Source organism: Danio rerio, chromosome 6 (assembly GCF_052040795.2).
Source record: "Danio rerio strain M-AB ecotype USA chromosome 6, GRCz13ab, whole genome shotgun sequence".
In the NCBI taxonomy this organism is placed as follows: domain Eukaryota; kingdom Metazoa; phylum Chordata; class Actinopteri; order Cypriniformes; family Danionidae; genus Danio; species Danio rerio.
This window is the reverse complement of record NC_141026.1, coordinates 53,892,397-53,897,500: the sequence shown is the minus strand read 5'-3', so window position 1 is coordinate 53,897,500 and position 5,104 is coordinate 53,892,397. Positions and strand designations below refer to the sequence as shown.

General features: G+C 35.1%; 1 protein-coding gene across 6 annotated transcripts in view; it reads right to left on the bottom strand.

Annotated features, from left to right (window-relative positions):
* Window positions 1-2,824, bottom strand: part of angpt4 (angiopoietin 4) — a 115,538-nt gene extending 112,714 nt beyond the window's left edge. For 3 of the 6 annotated variants that reach the window (XM_087258064.1, XM_087258062.1, XM_087258066.1), the window contains exons 1-2: window positions 2,704-2,824; window positions 2,539-2,610 (exon numbers count right to left, since the gene is read on the bottom strand). The gene's annotated coding sequence lies outside the window, so the exon portion shown is untranslated. The remainder of the gene's footprint in view (window positions 1-2,538; window positions 2,611-2,703) is intronic. The other 3 variants (XM_087258065.1, XM_087258063.1, XM_087258067.1) reach the window with 1 other exon arrangement.
* Between the last annotated feature and the right edge of the window lie 2,280 nt (window positions 2,825-5,104).

The window sequence follows — 5,104 nt, the reverse complement described above, 5'->3', positions numbered from 1 at the left end:
ACCTTTTTGTATCATGCGATGTCTCATTGGTTTTTACATACTCCTGTTCTATATATTATGGATGTTACTTTAAGTAGCTTCTCTTAACCAAGGCTGCAATTATTGATCATTAAAATGTAAGGATGAAAACTAATAGCACAATTTAAAATATGCTTTCTTATTGAAAACATTTTCAAGAGTTCACACTTGGCTGATGATTGGTAGTAAAGCTTGTTTGGCATGCTGTCCCAGGAAGAGAGCCCAGAGCTCATAAGATCCTCGAGCCTGGGGCTCCCTCCTGTTTGCAGGGCGAGAGGGGAGTTTGAGCTCAGGTAGATCTTAGCTTATGCGGTGCCAGCCTTGTCTATCATAAGCACTTGATCCCCTTGAAATTAGTTTAAAAATAAACTTCACTTAATATGTATTGTTGTGATCACAAAGTTAGCGTTTTAGCATCTTCAATCTTTTGTCAAAAATCATTCTAATATAAAAGGCCTTGCAGCCATAAAATGTACAGCAAGGATGTCCAAACTCGGTCCTGGAGGGCCGGTGACCTGTTGAGTTTAGCTCCAACTTGCTTCAACACGCCTCCCTGGAAGTTTCTAGTATACCTAGAAAAAGCTTAATTAGCTGGTTCAGGTGTGTTTAATTGGGGTTAGAACTAAATCATGTAGGACACCGGCCCCCCATTACCGAGTTTGGACACCCCTGATGTACAGTATAAGTCTGAGATGGAAGATTCTAAACCACCTTCTACTTCCGTGTGGGTTAAACAAGTGTCATCTTATTTGTCTTTGGAAAAAAATTGTGTTTCGTTTGGAAAAGCGACAAGATTCATTTGTCAAATACTGGGGCAGCTTAATTTTTTTATTTGGGTACAAATGGACCGAATGCTCATATAGAACCTGACTAGTTTATATTTTCTTGTTTAATTTTATTCATGGTTTAATTGTGGTTGGAGGTTTGGGGCATGCATAGGGCAGTATGTGTGGGGATGAAAGATCTATTTAGATTATTCTGTACTTGAAAAACCCAATAAACAATGTTATATACATACACACACACACACACACACATATTTTCGGAACCCGTCTCGTTTGCCATGTTAGCACGATTAGTTTGGCGAATCCAATCGTGTTTGGATCCGTGCCAAAACAATCGTTCCGAGATCGCTTGAATGAGGTGGTCTCGGCTCGATTGAATCAAACTCTAGAGCGGATTATCTGTTGTGAGAAAGCAATATAATATGAGCCCGGTTATATTACAGTGTATTATGGATATGTAATAGGTATACTACTATATGATGAGAGAATTATGAGTAGGGTGGGAGGTCATTCCAGACAGCCCAAGTCTCCCGGACGTTTCCTGAGTCTCCCGCAAATGCACAGGGACTCCCAGATGCCCGCAAACGAGTAATAATCTCTTGGAAATCGCGCGTCTCCCTCCTGGTCGACAAATAGGTCGTGCACCCTCCTCACCCATCCCCACCGCATCTGTCCTCACTCTTCAGACACGTTGCGCACACCCTGTCAAATACCACCAAACCACTACCATCTTCCCTACAGCTGAGCGGAACTCTGCAAAATACACCGTGAAACTGACCAATGTGAGGAGAGTTTACTCACATGTGACTTGTTTATCTCTTTTGGTTCATTTAGAAACTTTGCCGTGTGAAAGCGAACCGCACCATGAGCAAAGAGCAACAATGCTACAATTTTAATCCCTGTTTCGGAACAACTGAATCGATTCACAGGTGTGAAAGCACCCTTAAACTGTTATATTTATTAAAATAATATTTTAGTAACCAAATATCTTTAGAAATTAAAAGATAATGCAATTAAATTCAAGAAAAATATTGCAGAAATGAATTACAACCTACAAAATTTCAACAGGGTGACACGGTGGTGCAGTATGTAGTACTGTCGCCTCACAGCAAGACGGTCACTGGTTCGATCCTCGGATTGGTCAGTTGGCATTTCTGTGTGGAGTTTGCATGGTCTCCCCGCATTTGTGTGGGTTTCCTCCGGGTGCTCTGTTTTCCCCCACAAGTCCAAAGACATGCGGTACAGGTGAATTGGGTAAGCTAAATTGACCGTAGTGTATGTGTGTGAATGAGAGTGTATGAGTGTGTTTCCTAGTGATGGGTTGAGGCTGGAAGGGTATCCGCTGTGTAAAACATGTGCTGGATAAATTGGCGATTCAATGCGCTGTGGCGACCCCGGATTAATAAAGGGACTAAGCCGAAAAGAAAATGATTGAATAAATAAAAATTTTCAACAAAGTTTCTCAAATTTTTTTTATTTTTCCAGTTTTTAAAATTTGTATTCAACATTTTTCTATAACATAAATTTGGCTGTACTACTTTTTAGACCGTTATCGTAAGTTTGTTTTGTTAGATAAGCTCCAGATTTGTCTTTAGTACTGACTAAACTAATGTATATGCACAAATATAATATTTTCTTTCAAATAAATTACAAATAAAAGGTTTCAACCTTTTTTACTTCTCCACTAGTAAATATGTTGATGATTTCAAGTCTGTAGGAACATAACATAACTTACCTTTAATTGGACTGTACAAGATGACTATTCCCCAAAACTCGGAAGTGTTAAAAAGTTGTTTGTTTTACCCACCTGGTGTAATGACGTAAATTAAATGAATTACAGTGAAATCCTTACAGAAAACCGATTAAACGTTCGCGTAATTGTAAAAAATCTAATACTCACCACACGTTGCAACCACAATGTCGTTTTTGTTTTGTTTTCCTTAGCTCAAATCACCTGAATCACAAATTCGCGCTGCAGTATATAAGTAAGTAGCCCACAGGTGGCCTGATGAAAATGCAGTGAGCTCGTGAGATTTGGGGCTGAGTTATATGGAGTCAGAAAAGACTCAAAAGAAATTCACGCAAAAGGCGTGAAAATTAAACACACACTTAGAGATTTTATTTTTTACTTTGAAAATCCTACGTTTTTACTTTTTGAATACATTTTTATTTTTTATTTTTATACTGAAAGCAATGTTTTAAATGGCTCATCTCCTTGTTTTTTCCATAATTTTTTGCAGAATTCTACTTCTCTTCTCTTAAATTTAATAAAAACATTTTTTGAAAAATTACGACAACCTCTTTAAAGACATATAAACCCTTGTCGACTTTATTTTTCTCTATTATATTGGCTTTAATTTATTTAAACCCATTTATGCAAACCCACATTTTTTGTTATTGTTAATAGTTCTTTTCCTCTGTGTTATCTTTACACTTAAGAAATATGATTGTCATATTTAATTGTTATTAAATATATCAGTCGAATATCCTACAGTATATCTCACATAATAGACCCAATTTAGAACATATTAAATTAGTGTTTATTAATAACATTCTTTATTTAAAGTTAACATATGGTGGGTGGTGTTGAAAGGTTACAGCCTCCGATCAGTTTACAAAAAGCACATGAAGACACCTGTGTAAACGCAACTGGTTTTAATAGCACATACAACATTGAAGCAATCATCCAGCCCTAAGCATCAGCAACAGCAATTGCTCTTCTTAGCAAACGCCACTAATAACAACTCAACCAGATGTGCTTTAATGATATGGACTCATAAATCTCGGAAAAAAGAGCATGTTTGCATTCTTAAGAAGACATGTGTCAGGTTGGATGCTGTTTGCACAGCATCAAGCTCACAACACATCATATAATGTGTCACTTCTCGTTGTACTTGGCATGTTTTCTGCGAGACTCCCACTGAGATGTTTAAGGTTTGTTGCAAAGTTTCATTGGGAGCTGCTGACCCTGCGCTGAGAGATGACCTCTGAACTCGGTGCCTCTGTAGAGATGTAGAAACAGCCCACATGATGTTCATTTCCAAAACAGAAGTCCGACTTTATCTAGTGTAAATGAATCGCACGTATTAACCAGGTGAACGGGGACATCTTGTGGCTAAATGTGGAATAACTTTTTTATTATTGGTTTCAATAAATCAACAATAGATTACATAAACTTGGAATATTAGAAAAAAATTTAGATGTTGTTACAAGCTGCATAATATAATTTAAAGAAGGAAAAAAATAAAGAAAAGACCAAAAACTTTAAAAAAAAAAGAAGTTTATATTATTGATTAAGGTTATTGAAAGCCATTTTTACTTTTAAAAGAATTTTTGTTTTTTTATACTAATTAAAGACATAATATTTGGCTTAATTAAAAAGAATAGCCAATATTGGATTTTTTTCCAAAAATTTACACTTGTGAATAAAAAAACTTAGCCATTATAATAAAAAGATTAACAATGTACTGAATGGAAGATTTAGAGATATAATAAAAGAAAATGAAGTCAAAAGTATTTAAATAAATGTCAACATTTGTCTTTTCTGAGAGATAGATACATAGTTCCATCTAAAAGAATTTCACACAAGTTCATTCACTAAAAAGATGAATGGTGTCTTCCAAGTCGAATAACTATGTTACATTAAAGGGATAGCACAACCCAAAAATGGTTCCTCAGCATTTATTTAGCATTAAATGTTTTTAAACTTTTATGAACTTCTTTGTTGAACACAAAACAACATATTCTGAAGAATGTTGGAAAGCAGCAGCCATTGACATCCATAGTAGAAATGAAAACCTGTGGAAGTCAATGGCAAAATTTTTCAGTATATTTCCTTCAATACAAGAAAGAAATCCAAACAGGTTTGGAACAAGTGGAGAAAGGGTAAATAGTGACAGATCTTAATTTTTGGCTAAACTATATTCCTTTAAGAACAATTAAAATATATTTTATTAGCTTTTCACTTAGATTGAATGTGTTTTAATACACTGAACATTGTTTATAGAAGCTAAAAGCAGAATTTTTATTTGTTTATCGCTGAAAAATAATGTAATTTAGTAAATTGATTGTAAATAGTTATTCTTCAAAGTGAAAAAAGTATGTTAAAAAGTTTTAAAACAAGATATTTTCATTAATAATTGTTTTTCAACATTTCAACAATTACAGCAGACATTTGATCTGCCAAGTACCAGTTTTGTTTTTAACATTTACAAGCTCACAGTTTTGCCCAAAATAATTTTATATGATTTCCTATTGAACCAACTTCCCAAGTAGAAACTTTGTTTCTACAGAACCCATTT